The following is a 16,012-nucleotide window of genomic DNA, read 5'->3' as shown; positions in this document are numbered from 1 at the left end:
TTTGGAAGACTTCCTGTGTGCACAGCCTAGCCCAGGTCCCCAGCACTCCGTCCTGCATTGCTTAACTCGCTGAGTTGGACTCCGACTTCGTGGGACTCCCTTTTGTTGTGCTGAGTCGACTGTCGTGCTCAGATCTTCTGAATGCCTGTTCAGGTGCTTTTGAGGGTGCTGCCTGCATCTGCATGGGCTCTCTGTGTTGCTGAGCGCCCCCTGTCTCCTCCTCCAAGGGGCGACCCCCTGGTCCTTCCTGGGCCCTAGCAGCACCCAAAAACTTCAACCGTGACTCTTGCAGCTAGCAAGGCTTGTTTGCGGTCTTTCTGCGTGCAAATAACTCTGCAACCTCCAGCACGCCGTGGGACATCTTCTGACCAAAGGAGAAGTTCCTGGCACCTTCCGTTGTTGCAGAATCTTTGGCTTCTTCCACCCAGAGGCAGCCCTTTTGCACCTTCATCCGGGGTTTAGTGGGCTCCTGACCCCCTGGACACTTGCATGACTCTTGGACTTGGTCCCCTTCCTTTACAGGTCCTCAGGTCCAGGAATCCATCTTCAGTGCTTTGCAGCCAGTTGTTGTCCTTGCAGAATCCCCTATCTCGACTTTACTGTCTTTCTGGGGTAGTAGGGTAACTTTACTCCTACTTTTGAGGGTCTTGGGGTGGGGTATCTTGGACACACTTAGTGTTATCTTACACTCTCAGCGACCCTCTACACACTACACTAGGCCTGGGGTCCATTTGTGGTTCGCATTCCACTTTAGGAGTATATGGTTTGTGTTACTTTTCTAACTGTTTACTTATCTGATTTTTGGCTTGTGTGTATATTTTGTGTATATTTCTTACCTCCTAAGGGAGTATATCCTCTGAGATACTTTTGGCATATTTTCACTAAAATAAAGTACCTTTATTTTTAGTAACTCTGAGTATTGTGTTTTCTCATGATATTGTGCTATATGATATAAGTGGTATAGTAGGAGCTTTGCATGTCTCCTAGTTCAACCTAAGCTGCTTTGCTATAGCTACCTCTATCAGCCTAAGCTGCTAGAACACTACTAATCTACTAACAGGGGATAACTGGACCTGGCACAAGGTGTAAGTACCATCAGGTACCCACTATAAGCCAGGCCAGCCTCCTACATTGGTGGTGCAGCTGTGGGATAAGTACTTGTAACTGCTTTACCACTTTGTCATTGGTGCTTTTCATAAGAAAAACATATACCAAATACTTCAGAATATACACATTGACCTAAACAGTTTAACTTTCCTTCTCTAAAACTTTCTTAAAAGTTCTGAAAAGTTTCTGATAACTTCTATAGGTTTTCAAAAGTTTGAAAACTTTTTTTCTCTGTTCTTTTAAAAGTTCTAAAAAGATTTTTCTCTCTCTGTCCTAAACCTTTTCTGTCATGTCTGCAGTAGAGCTTACTCCCACAGTTGTCCAAGCAACATATGGGAATCTAAACTTTAAAAGTTTGAGGGGTCTCTGCATTGAAAGCGGTTTAGCAATTGGAAAGAATCCTACAAAAGATCTTCTCCTCAGCCTTCTCCTAGAAAGTGACCAGAACCAGTCTCGCCCATCCCAGGATCAGGAGGTAGAGGAGGGGGGTACCCAGTCAGACTCAGAGGAGTCCCCTGAGGTTGCTGGGGATGGTTCTTCCAAGGACCTGTCAGCTAGCAGGCCACCTAGTGACACTGGTAGTGTGAGGGGGTCACACACTAGTAGGGTACCTTTCACTCCTAAAGGCGAGGTTACTAGAGTCCAGCCAGTTAGGGACAGGTCTCTCTCTGCCAATTCCCACATTTCTTCTGTGTCCCACAATTCCCAAGTTTCCACCCTGAGGATAACTTAATGGAAAGGGAACTCAGAAAGCTGAGGTTGGAAGAGGCCAGGCTGAAGCTTAAACAGCATCAGCTGGCCTTAGACAGGGAATCTCTGGATGTGGAAAGGGAAAGGCAGAAGTTGTGGTTAGTTCCCCATGATGGCAGCAGCAGTGTTTTGATAGCAATCCTGTTAGAGAGCAAGATTCCAGAAACCTGCATAAGATAGTCCCCCATTACAAGGAGGGGCATGACATTAACAAGTGGTTTGCTGCACTTGAGAGGGCCTGTATGGTACAGTTGGTCCCTCAAAGGCAGTGGGCTGCTATCTTGTGGCTATATTTCACTGGTAAGGGTAGGGATAGGCTCCTTACTGTCAGAGAAAGTAATGCTAATAACTACAACGTTTTGAAGGATGCACTCTTGGATGGATTTGGCTTAACCACTGAACAATACAGGATTAAGTTCAGAGACACCAGAAAAGATTCCTCTCTGGACTGGACAGATTTTGTAGACTGTTCAGTGAAGGCCTTGGAGGGTTGGTTACATGGCAGTAAGGTGACTGACTATGAAAGCCTGTATAATTTAATCCTGATAGAGCATATTTTGAAGAATTGTGTGTCTGATTTGTTGTACCAGTATTTGGTAGACTCAGATCTGACCTCTCCCCAAGAATTGGGAAAGAAGGCAGACAAATGGGTCAGAACAAGAGTGAACAGAAAAGTTCATACAGGGGTGACAAGGATGGCAAGACGAAGGATGGTAAGTCTTCTGACAAGGGTGGGGACAAAGATAAAAAACATTCTGAGTCTTCATCAAACCCGCAAAAATCCTCTGGGGGTGGTGAGCCCAAATCCTCTTCTCACAATCAGAAAAAGCCTTGGTGTTATTTATGTAAAGTAAAAGGCCATTGGGCGAGTGATGCCACTTGTCCAAAGAAAAACACCAAATCTCCCACAACCCCAACTGCAAATTCTAGTGCCCCTAGTAATAGCATTGGTGGTGGGAAGTCTACTACAAATAGCCAATCCAAGGGTGTAGCTGGGCTCACTATTGGCAGTGTAGTTGGGGTTGGTCTTGTTAGGGAGACCACAGAGGCTGTTCTAGTCTCTGATGGTGGCGTTGACTTTGCCACCTTGGTTGCTTGTGCCCTTAATATGGGTAAGTACAAGCAACTACCCCTAATTAACGGTGTTGAGGTTGAGGCTTACAGGGACACAGGAGCCAGTGTAATTATGGTTGTAGAGAAACTGGTTCACCCTGATCAACACCTACTTGGTCAGCAGTACCAAGTGACTGATGCTCACAGTAACACAATTAGCCACCCCATGGATGTTGTGAATCTCAACTGGGGGGGGGTTACTGGTCCCAAGAAAGTTGTGCTATCCACTGAATTACCTGTAGATTGCTTACTAGGCAATGAATTGGAGACATCAGCTTGGGCTGAAGTGGAGGTGGAGGCTCATGCAGCAATGCTGGGCATTCCTGGGCATATCTTTGCTTTAACAAGGGCTCAGGCCAAGAAGCAAAAATGACAGGGAAACATGGATCCTGGAACAGTGGACCAAGTGCTACCAAAAGCTAGGGGTAGTAAGGGTAAATCCTTGCCCACTATCCCTCCCTCTCCAGAAGTTTCCCCTTTGGACACTCCCTGTGCAGAACCTACATCAGAGGAGCTGGCAGCAGACACTGCTGAGCTTTTGTGCGCAGGGGGACCTGCTAGGCAAGAGCTGAGTGTGGCACAGCAGACCTGTCCCACACTAGAGGGTTTAAGATAGCAAGCTGTCAAACAGCAAAATGGGGATGTCAGTGATAGCCATAATGTATATTGGGAAGATAACCTCCTGTACACTGAGTCAAGGGACCCTAAACCTGGAGCTGGCAGGCGATTGGTCATCCCTTTGCAGTAAAGGGAGTGTATTCTAACCTTGGCACATGACATTCCTTTGGCTGGGCATTTGGGCCAAAGTAAAATTTGGGACAGGCTAGTTCCCCTGTTTCACTGCCCTCATATATCAGAGGACACCAAAGAGTTTTGTCGCTCTTGTGTGACCTGCCAAGCCAGTGGCAAGACTGGTGGCACTCCAAAGGCCTCCTTAATTCCACCTCCTGTGGTTGGGGTGCCCTTTGAAAGGGTAGGGGTTGACATAGTTGGCCCCATTGACCCTCCAACAGCTTCAGGCAATAGGTTTATCCTGGTGGTAGTGGACCATGCCACTACGTACCCTGAAGCCATCCCCTTAAGGACCACTACAGCTCCTGCAGTGGCAAAGGCCCTCCTTGGAATCTTTTCCAGGGTGGGTTTCCCTAAGGAAGTGGTGTCAGACAGAGGTAGTAGCTTCATGTCTGCATACCTCAATGCAATGTGGAAGGAGTGTGGTGTAACATACAAGTTCACTACTCCTTATCATCCACAAACAACTGGTCTGGTTGAGAGGTTTAATACAACTCTCAAAGGTATGATAATTGGACTCCCTGAAAAACTCAGAAGGCGATGGGATGTCCTGTTACCTTGCCTCCTTTTTGCTTACAGGGAGGTACCCCCAAAAGGAGTGGGATTTAGCCCCTTTGAACTCCTCTTTGGACACCCTGTGGAAGTTCCCCTCACACTTGTTAAGGAGGGTTTGGAACAACCTTTAAAATCTCCTAAACAACACATTGTGGATTATGTACTTGACCTAAGATCAAGAATGACTGAGTACATGAAAAAGGCCAGTAACAACCTTCAGGCCAGCCAGGAGCTGCAAAAGCAATGGCATGACCACAAGACCACCAGTACCATCCAGGACAGAAAGGGTGGATATTGGAGCCTGTGGCCCCAAGAGCACTACAGGACAAATGGAGTGGACCCCATCTAATTGTTGAGAAAAAGGGTGAGAATACCTACTTGGTAGACCTGGGCACTGCCAGGAGTCCCCTTAGGGTACTCCATGTCAACCGCCTAAAACCCTACTATGACTGGGCTGATCTCACCCTGCTTATGGCAACTGATGAGGGACGGGAAGAAGAGAGTGACCCTCTCCCTGATCTCTTCTCCACCACTGAAGCTGGTGGCTTAGTGGAGGGAGTAGTACTTGCAGATTGTCTTACTGCTGAGCAGAAAGATAACTGTATAAATCTTTTAAGTCAGTTTTCTGAACTCTTCTCTCTGATACCAGGTACCACTACTTGGCGTGAGCATACAATCAACACTGGAGACAGTTTGCCTGTCAAAAGTAAGATTTATAGGCAGCCTGACCATGTCAGAGATTGCATTAAACAAGAAGTTCCGAAAATATTAGACTTAGGAGTGATTGAGCCTTCAGAAAGCCCATGGGCTAGCCCAGTGGTGCTGGTTCCAGAACTTCACAGTAAGGATGGAAAAAGAGAGATGAGGTTTTGTGTTGACTATAGAGGGCTCAACCAAGTAACCAAGACAGATGCTCACCCTATACCCAGGGCAGATGAGCTGATTGATACACTGGCTTATGCCAAGTACCTGAGCACTTTTAACTTAACTGCAGGGTATTGGCAGATTAAGTTATCAGAAGATGCAAAACCTAAAACTGAATTCTCAACCATTTGAGGGCACTATCAGTTTACTGTGATGCCCTTTGGTCTGAAGAATGCACCTGCCACTTTTCAAAGGTAGGTGAACACAGTCCTGTAAGGGTTAGAAGTTTTTAGTGCAGCATATCTAGATGATATAGCTGTCTTTAGCTCCACCTGGGATGATCACCTGGTCCACCTGTGGAAAGTATTGGAGGCCCTGCAAAAGGCAGGCCTCAATATTAAGGCCTCAAAGTGCCAGATAGGGCAGGGGAAAGTGGTTTATCTTGGCCACCTGGTAGGTGGGGAAAAAGGTTGCATTACTGCAGGGGAAGATCCAGACCATTATGGAATGGGCCCCCTCACAACTCAAACCCAGGTGAGAGCCTTTTAAGGCCTCACAGGGTACTATGGGAGGTTTATTAAGAATTATGGCTCCATTGCAGCTCCTCTTAATGACCTCACTAGTAAAAAGATGCCTAAAAAGGTATTGTGGACAGCTAGCTGTCAAAAACCTTTTGATGAGCTCAAACAGGCCATGTGCGTTGCACCTGTCCTAAAAAAACCTTGCTGCTCCAAAAACTTCATAGTCCAGACTGATGCTTCTGAATTGGGGGTTAGGGAAGTGCTATCACAGCTTAATACTGAGGGCCAGGATCAACTTGTTGCTTTTAGCAGCAGGAGGTTGACCCCGAGAGAAAAGTCATATATTTGCCATAGAGAGGGAGGCCTTTGCTGTTGTCTGGGCACTGAAAAAGTTGAGACCATACCTGTTTGGTACTCACTTTATTGTTCAGACAGACCACAAACCTCTACTTTGGCTAACACAAATGAAAGGTGAAAACCCTAAATTGTGGAGTGGTCCAAATCCCTACAGGGAATGGACTATACAGTGGAACATAGACCTGGGAGTACCCACTCCAATGCAGATGGACTCTCCAGATATTTCCACTTAGACAATGAAGACTCATCTGGAAAAGGTTAGCCTTATTGTCCCTCATTTGGGAGGGGGTTGTGTAGGAAAGTACCATCTTGTCTGGCATGTTACCCCCATTTTTACTGTATGTATGTTTGTTTTTGCCTCTGTCACTGGGATCATACTAGCCAGGACCCCAGTGCTCATACAGTGCTCCCTGTATGTGTTCCATGTGTGGTGCCTAACTGTATCACTGAGGCTCTGCTAACCAGGACATCAGTGTTTATGTTCTCTCTGCTTTTAAAATTGTTACTACAGGATAGTGACTAATTTTACCAATTCTGATTGGCACACTGGAACACCTTTATAATTCCCTAGTATATGGTACCTAGGTACCTAGGGTATTGGGTTTCCAGGAGATCCACATGGGCTGCAGCATTTCTTTTGCCACCCATAGGGAGCTCAGACAATTTTTACACAGGACTGCCACTGCAGCCTGAGTGAAATAACATCCACGTAATTTCACAGCCATTTTACACTGCACTTAAGTAACATATAAGTCACCTATGTGTCTACCCCTCACTTAGTGAAGGTTAGGTGCAAAGTTACTTAGTGTGTGGGCACCCTGCCACTAGCCAAGGTGCGCCCACATCTTTCAGGGCAATTTCCCCAGACTGTGTGAGTGCGGGGACACCATTACACGCGTGCACTACTTATCGGTCAATACCAATATGTAGCTTCACCATGGTAACTCCGAACATGGCCATGTACCATGCTTAGGATCATGGAATTGGTATGGGGGGACAATTCCATGCATCCCCAGGTCTCCAGCATAGATCCCGGATACTGCCAGACTAACTTTCTGGGGTTTTCTATGCAGCTACCGCTGCTGCCAACCCTCAGACAGGTTTCTGCCCCCCCTGGAGCATGGGCAGCCCAGTCCCAGGAAGGCAGAACAAAGGATTTCCTCTGAGAGAGGGTGTAACACCCTCTCCCTTTGGAAATAGGTGTGAAGGACCTGGGAGGAGTAGCCTCTCCTGGCCTCTGGAAATGCTTTAAAGGGCACAGATGGTGCCCTCCTTGCATAAGCCAGTCTACACCATTTCAGGGATCCCCCCGCCCTGCTCTGGCGCAAAACTGGACAAAGGAAAGGGGAGTGACCACTCCCCTGACCAGCACCTCCCAGGGGAGGTGCCCAGAGCTCCTCCAGTGTGTCCCAGACCTCTGCCATCTTGGATGCAGAGGTATGAGGGCACAATGGACACCTCTGAATGGCCAGTGCCAGCAGGTGACGTCAGAGACCCCTCTGATAGGTGCTTACCTTTTTCTGTAGCCAATCCTTTGGGGGCTATTTAGGGTCTCTCCTGTGGGTATCTCACCAGATAACGAATGCAAGAGCTCACCAGAGTTCCTCTGCACTTCCCTCTTCGACGTCTGCCAAGGATCCACCGCTGACTGCTCCAGGACACCTGCAAAACCGCAAAAAAGTAGCAAGAAGACTACCAGCAAGATTGTAGCACCTCATCCTGCTGGCTTTCTCGACTGTTTCCTGGTGGTGCATGCTCTGAGGGCTGTCTGCCTTCACCCTGCACTGGAAGCCAAGAAGAAATCTCCCGTGGGTCGACTGAATCTTCCCCCTTCCAACGCAGGCACCAAACTTCTGCATCACCGTCCTCTGGGTCCCCTCTCATCCTGACGAGCATGGTCCCTGGAACACAGGATCTGGGTCAAAGTGTCCCGACAGTCTAGTTGCCCTTCTATCCAAATTTGGTGGAGGTAAGTCCTTGCTTCCCCACGCCAGACAGTAATCCTTTGTACTGCGTGAACTGCAGCTGCTAGGGCTTCTGTGCACTTTTGCAAAACTTCCTTCGTGCACAGCCTAGCCCAGATCCCCAGCACTCCGTCCTGCATTGCCCAACTCACTGAGTTGGACTCCGACTTCCTAGGACTCCTTTTTGTTGTGCTGAGTCAACCATCATGCTCAGATCTTCTGAATGCCTGTTCAGGTGCTTCTGCAGGTGCTGCCTGCTTCTGCATGGACTCTCTGTATTGCTGCGCGCCCCCTCTGTCTCCTCCTCCAAGGGGCCCCTCCTGGTCCTTTGTGGGCCCTGGCAGCACCCAAAACCTTCAACCGCGACTCTTACAGCTAGCAAGGCTTGTTTGCAGTCTTTCTGCGAGGAAACAACTCTGCCTCCTCCAGAACACCTTAGGACATCTTCTGACCAAAGGAGAAGTTCCTGGAGCCTTCCGTTTTTGCATAATCTTCGGCTTCTTCCACCCAGTAACAGCCCTTTTGCACCTTCATCCGGGGTTTAGTCGGCTCCTGCCCCCCCCGGACACTTGCATGACTCTTGGACTTGGTCCCCTTCCTTTACAGGTCCTCAGGTCCAGGAATCCATCTTCAGTGCTTTGCAGTCAGTTGTTGTCCTTGCGGAATCCCCTATCTCGACTTTACTGTCTTTCTGGGGTAGTAGGGTAACTTTACTCCTACTTTTCATGGTCTTGGGGTGGGGTCTCTTGGACACCCTTAATGTTTTCCTACACTCCCAGTGACCCTCTACACACTACACTAGGCCTGGGGTCCATTTGTGGTTCGCATTCCAATTTTGGAGTATATGGTTTGTGTTGTCCCTAGGCCTATTGTCTCCTATTGCATTCTATTGTGTCCTACAGTGTTTGCATTACTTTTCTAACTATTTACTTACCTGATTTTTGACTTGTGTGTATATTTTGTGTAGATTACTGACCTCCTAAGGGAGTGTATCCTCTGAGATACATTTGGCATATTGTCACTAAAATAAAGTACCTTTATTTTTAGTAACTCTGAGTATTGTGTTTTCTAATGCTATAATGCTAAGTGATATAAGTGGTATAGAAGGAGCTTTGCATGTCTCCTAGTTCAGCCTACGCTGCTCTGCTATAGCTACCTCTATCAGCCTAAGCTGCTAGAACTCTTCTAATCCACTAATAAGGAATATCTGGACCTGGCACAAGGTGTAAGTACTACTAGGTACCACTAGAAGCCAGGGCAGCCTTCTACAGGCCCAAAGTATTGTCCCTGGCTGCAGTCCCATTTTACCAACATGGGTGTAAGGAGGTTCAGGCTGTCAGGAGGCAAACTAACCCAGAACACGGAGGACAGTTAATATTCTGTCCCACTTTTAGTGAGAAAACAGAGGAAGTCCCAAGGGCCCCCACCAGGTACCCTTTCAAGTGGGATGGAAGTTACACAAAGCACCGCATCCAGGAGTGAGTCTCTAAAATATTCGCTAAAATCAGTCATTCTACTGCCTGTAGTGAAAGATGCAGTGGCAGTTTAAAGCTTCTACTCAGTCTTTCACTGCAATGCTGAACAGAGCACAGGCATATTTATTTTCAAATGGGACACAAGTTCCTGGTCTTTTCTGAGCACACCCAAGCAAAGGTGCACTGCTTCGCAGACCTTGGAAGTGCGACATTTAGTACAATAAGGCCCAGGAACAGTACATTTGACATTCTATAATAGCTCGGGATTTTTGTTTTTTTTCACCATAATTTAAATTAAATTCCAGCTGTGGAAAAATAGCTCTGACTGCATTTTCCCCGACCACATAACAGTTTTTGTATACCAATAATTTGCCTGCTCTGCTTCAAAGAGATACACTACCTACATTAAGAAATCTTTTTTGCCCTTGTCTTGTTTAAAATGACAAATACCCAGATATTTCCGTCTGAGATGTTTCTCTCGGCATGTACTTAATGTTTTTGTTTCCAGCAGTTGTGACCTTGCCATTTTAGAAAGTGTTATGTATTGCTTTGTCTTCTGTTTTTGCATACTTTCCAATTTCTATGTGAGTTATTTATTGCTTTTAGCTTATCTTTTTGTCTCCTCTGTATACTAAATTATGGTTGTACCCGACTAAGCCTCATCTCGAAATAGATCTTTTTTTCTCAACAGACCTAGCTTGCTAAGTATTTTCAATAAATAACATTGTTGCTTAAAGCAGAGCTGAAACAACTTTGTTTTCCTTCTGTTATGAACATTGATTCAGAGGAGGTTTACACGTTTGCTGTTTTAAGGAGTGAGTGTACCAGAGGTAAAGATGATGCTGTCTTCATGGTACATCATGATTTTCTATGGCTAATTGTCAGAATAACTATATTCATTCATTATACTGTATTCACAGTTCTTTCTCTGTCGTTGATTAAGAAATATAAGACACCCTGGTTTTCAGACTTGGCATCCTTGGTGTGGCCTTCCCTAACTTTTTGCCTCTGTTTCCCAGGTTGTTGATGTGTGCTGGACTGTGTTGTTGCTGTTTTTGATACTCTGGACACTTTACCACTGCTATCCAGTGCTAAAGTGCAAGTGCTCATATGTAAAATGTATGTGTAATTGGCTTTTCTTGATTGGCATATTTGATTTAGTGGAAAGTCCCTAGTACAGTGCACTGGAGGTTGCCAGGGTCTGTAAATCAAATGCTACTAGTGGGCCTGCAGCACTGATTGTGCCACCCTCCTGAGTAGCCCTGTAAACATGTCTCAGACCTGCCACAGCAGTGTCTGTGTGCACAGTCTTGCACTGTTAATTCAGCTTGGCAAGTGTACACACTCACCAGGCCTAAACCGTCCCTTTTTATACATGTATGGCACCCCTAACGTAGGCCCTAGGTAGCCTCATGGGCAAGGTGCAGTGTCTGTTAAAGGTGGGACATGTACTTATGTGTTGTACATGTCCTGACAGTGAAATACTGCCAAATTCAGTTTTTTACTGTTGCAAGGCCTATTTCACTCTTTAAATGTTATTAAAACGCAGATTCCCTTTGGAAGCAGATAGAAATATGGAGTTTAGGGTCTCTGAGCTAACAATTTAAAAATACATCTTTTAGTAAAGTTGGTTTCGAGATTGTGTGTTTGAAAATGTCAATTTTAGAAAGTAAGCATTTTCTTGCTTACACCATTCTGTGACTCATCCTGTTTGTGGATTCCCTTTTTTACGTCAGTTTGACAGTTGGGCTGTTTGCAAAACTCTCTAGACAGTGACACAAATGGGTGTGAGGTGTAGCCCGCATATCCTGATTAGCCATCTGGGCTGGAGGGGAGGGGAGGAGTGGTCACTCATACCTGAATGGGCTGTGCCTGTCCTCACACAATGTAGTCTCCAACCTCCCAGTGTGTGGCTGAGGCCTGGCCTGGACAAGAAAGCATCTTACAGACACTTGAGACTTTGCTTTCAAGTTTACTAACTTCAAAGGCAGAAAGGAGTATGAGTATTTGACCCCAAACCCCAGACTTTAGATTACTTCAAGGATTCAAGAGGAACCTCTGCCTGGAGAAGAGCTGAAGAGCTGAAAAGTGCTGCCCTGGCCTATGACTGTGCTGTGTTGGGCTATCCTGCAGTTGCTGCTTCTGCCTGTGCAAGGGGACAGAGACTGGACTTTGCTGCATTCCTGCTTGAAAAGTGACTCCAAGGGCTTGGAGTAAAGCTTGCGGCCTGTTTTGAAGCCTCAGGGACAGCAAAGGCTTCACCAACCAGACCTGAGCCTACTTGCTGTGTACTCTAGCTTGCCAGAGGGTGCCATTCCAGTTCCTGGACCCATGGAAGTGAATTCCTGGAGAAGCAACAGTCTAACGACACCGGATGAGACAATGCAAGTTTGCAAAGGATGCCACTGCCCAAAACTGCAATGCCGCTTGCCCCGAGGCAGTGGACCTCGCTGAGTGTGACAAATCCGACGACCCTGTGACATTACGCCACTATCCTGGAACAGCAACGCGACCTACCCCGAGGCCGTGGACCTCGTAGAAGTCCGACGACCTCATAGGCCTCGCGCTGCTGCAGCCGCTGACCCCCCAACTTCGCTGACACCGGAGTGTTGTAAGTCCAACGTCCATGACGATCCGATGCCATCGCATCACCTGCGGCTCTGTGACATCATCATGACCCTGTGAGGTTGCCCAGCAGCATAGTGACTCTGCCGGACTTCGCATTGGCCGGGCCAAAGGGACTGACTTCACATCTGACGCCGCTTCACCTTCAATGCCCTGTAGTGAGGACCCCATGCCGCTATGCGATGCCACTGTCCTTCTGCTCTGTGGCACCAGAACCAGTGCTGCATCAGACCCAGCAAAGCTGTTCTCCCTGACTCCATGCACCGTCCTGTTTTCTACTTTTTTATTAAGGTACTGTACCTTGCACAAAGAAAATTCTTAGATTTCTTTATGTAGGAGGCTGGCCTGGTTTGTAGTGGGTACCACAAGTACTTACACCTTATACTAGGTCCAGCTATCCCTTATAAATGAAATGTAGTCAGTGTCTAGAAGCCAGGCTGTCTAGAGGTAGCTGTAGGCAGAGCAACCAAGGCTGAACTAGGAGACATGCAAAGCTATTGCAATACCACTTTAGTCACACAGTACCCTCACACAAGAAAGACAATACTCAGTGTTACCAAATATAAAGGTACTTTATTTTAGTGACACAATATAAAGGTATATCTTAGAGGCTATACTCCCTTAGGAGGTAAGTATTATACACAAAATATACGCTAGTCACCAAAATCAGGTAAGTAAACAGTCATAAAATAGTGAAAATAGTGAAAATCACCTTTGGTTACAATGGGCCTAGGGGAAACACAAACCAAATACTAAAATAGTGGAATGCGAAGTCGGTTTCTGACCTAGGCAAGAGTAGTGTGTGGAGGGACCCTGAGAGTGTAAGAAAATACCAAAGGTAAGTAAAGTACTTCACCCCAGAGCCCAGGAAAACAGGAGTAAAGTACAGCAAGTTTCCTAAGAACACACTAGAAGTTGTGATCAAGAATAATGCAAAAACCAAGCAAGACTGCAATACACCAATGATGGATTCCTCGACCTGAAGACCTGTGGAGAGAGGCGACCAAGTCCAAGAACAGCTGAAGAGTCCAGGAAGAACAGGAGCCCCTGCTAACCCAGATGAAGGTGCAAAAGTAGAAGCTCCGTTTGGAAGAAAAAGTCGGAGATACACCAAAGAAGACAGCTGTGGGTTCCTGCTTGGTGCAAGAGATGTCCCACGTCGAGTAGATGAATCCAGACTGGTTTTCATCATTGGATTCCGCCAACAAGCCTTGACTCTTGCAAGAGACACGTTTGGCAGGAAAAGGTGCTGCCTGGGCCCAGGAGGCACCTGAAGGTCTCAACTTGGGATGAGGAGACAGAGGGGGCTCTCAGCTCTTCAGAGAGCACTCAGAAGACCAGGCAGCATCCACAAGAGTCCCAGAACAAGGGGACAGAGGAATTGCAAATTGCAGTCATCACAGCACTACACAAAGGGATCCCACGCCACCGGAAAACAACTCAGGGAGCTGAGCATCGCAGGGTAGAGTGCTGGGGACCTGGGCTAGGCTGTGTATGAAGGATTTCTTGGTGAAGCGCACAGAAGCCCTAGTAGCTGCAAAACATGCAGTGCACAGGGGTAATGTTTGGCACAGGAAGGCAAGCTCTCACCTCCACCAAATTTGGACAGTTGGACTTTTTGACAGCCAGGGTCACTCTGGTCTACCACCTGTGTTCCAGGATCCACGCTCGTTGCCAGGAGAGGGGACCCAGGTTACAGGTCATCACTGAGGAGAGGTGCCTGCTGAAGCAGGGAAGTGACTCTGTCACTCCAGGGGAGATTCTTTTGGTCCTTCTTGTGCAGAGTGAAGACATGCAGTCCTCGGAGCATGCAAGACCTGGAAACTGTTGCAGTTGCTGGCAGGAGCTGAAGTTACAGAGTTGGAGTAGTCATTGTGGACACTTTGTTGCAAGTTGTTGAGTTCCTGGAGCAGTTTTGTGGCTGATACGAAACTAGATCTGGTAGAAGGTGAAACAAAGGATGCAGAGGAGTCCTGCTGGAGTCTTGCAATCCGAATCTGAAGAAACACCCACAGGAGAGACCCTAAATAGCACTCAGAAGGGGATTGGCTACCTACCCAGGTATGGACCTATCAGGGGGGTCTCTGACGTCAACTGCCTTCACTGGCCACTCAGATGCTCCCAGAGTTCCCTGAACATCCTGCAAAACAAGATGGCAGAACCCAGGGACACTCTGGAGGAGCTCTGGGCAACACCCCTGGGGTGGTGATGGACAGAGGAGTGGTCACTCCCCTTTCCTTTGTCCAGTTTCATGCCAGAGCAGGTACTGGGCGTCCCTGAACCAGTGTAGACTGGATTATGCAAGGAGGGCACCATATGTGCCCTTCAAAGCATTTCCAGAGGCTCTGGGAGGATACCTCTCCCATGCCTGTAACACCTATTTCCAAAAGGAGAGGGTGTAACACCGCTCTCCTAAAGGAAATGCATTGTTCTGCCTTCCTGGGATTGAGCTGCTCAAGCCCCAGGAGGGCAGAAGCCTGTCTGCGAGGTGGCAGAAGCTGGAGCTGCAGTGAAAACCTCAGAAGGATGGCATGGCAGTACTGGGGGGCCATGGTGGAGCCCCCAGAGCGCATGGGATTCTACAATCAATACTGGAATCAGTATTGGGGTACAATTCCCAGTTGTTAGACACCTCACATGGCCATATTCGGAGTTACCACTGTGAAGCTATATATAGGTATTGACCTATATATAGTGCACATTTATAATGGCGGGAGTCCACCTCTGCTAGCCTTCAGGGTCTGAAGGTTAGACACATAGGTGACTTATAAGTGACCTGGTGCAGTGAAAATGGCTGTGAAATTGTGCTTACACTATTTCACTCAGGCTGCAATGGCAGTCCTGAAGAAGTGTTTGTATGAGTTCCTTATGGTGGCAAAAGAAATGCTGCAGCCCATAAGGATCTCCAGTAACACAATGCCCTGGGTACCTAGGGTACCATATACTTGGGACTTATAAGGGGGGTCCAGTATGCCACTTTGGAGTGGAATACTGGGTTAACAGTATGTAAGTACAGTTTTGGAATCAGAGAGAGAATTCGCACTGTAGTTCTGCTCAGCAGGAATCCAGTGACAAAGTTAAGCATACTGACAAAAACAGTGAAACAGACTGACAAGTAAGCCACAACCTATGAGCACTGGGGTCCTGACTAGCAGGATCCCAGTGACACAGTAAAAACACACTGACAAACACTGACAAACAGGCCAAAAATGGGGGTAACAATACTAGAAAGAGGCTACTTTGGGGGAACGCCTCCTTTGCCTACATTATGACACAGTCATAATGTAGTGCAAAGGGCTACAAAGTGGCACAATGCGAGCATTGTGCCACTTTGTAAATATGGCGCAGTTTTTTCGGCCATCTAACGCCACATTAGCCTAAGAAAAATGACTCTAATGTGGTTTTAGAATGGCGCTCGCCCTCTTAAATCTGGGCCATAATCAGGTTTATTTTGGTTTGATGTCCCCAAGCAATACATCAACCTATTAATCTAAACAGATACAATTCCACGAAGCTCAGACTAATTGAAGAAACAATGCTCACATACTTACTGCCCTTTGGCACAACATAGAAATGTCAAATATGAGCTTGGCCGGCTTCCCCACTAACCAGAAATCTGGATACTCTATCTGCAAGTAAATGGTCATCTCCCAAGCATCCTTGAAACTCCGAGTAGAAATTAAGGCAGTTAAGACCTAGCTCGAATAAGGTGGTATGAACTTTGAGTCGAGGTACAGAACAGTACTAGTATCACAGTTACAATAAAAGTGGATATGTGGAGTTAGGGTTAATATTTTGTTAGAGAAGCAACCCCTTGAAAATATGTTGAAACATAAAAAAATGGCACCGGTAATATAAGCTAACATAGGCACAATCATTCTATAAGCAA

This window comes from Pleurodeles waltl, chromosome 1_2 (genome assembly GCF_031143425.1).
Source record: "Pleurodeles waltl isolate 20211129_DDA chromosome 1_2, aPleWal1.hap1.20221129, whole genome shotgun sequence".
Lineage (NCBI taxonomy): Eukaryota > Metazoa > Chordata > Amphibia > Caudata > Salamandridae > Pleurodeles > Pleurodeles waltl.
This window is presented reverse-complemented; position numbering follows the sequence as displayed.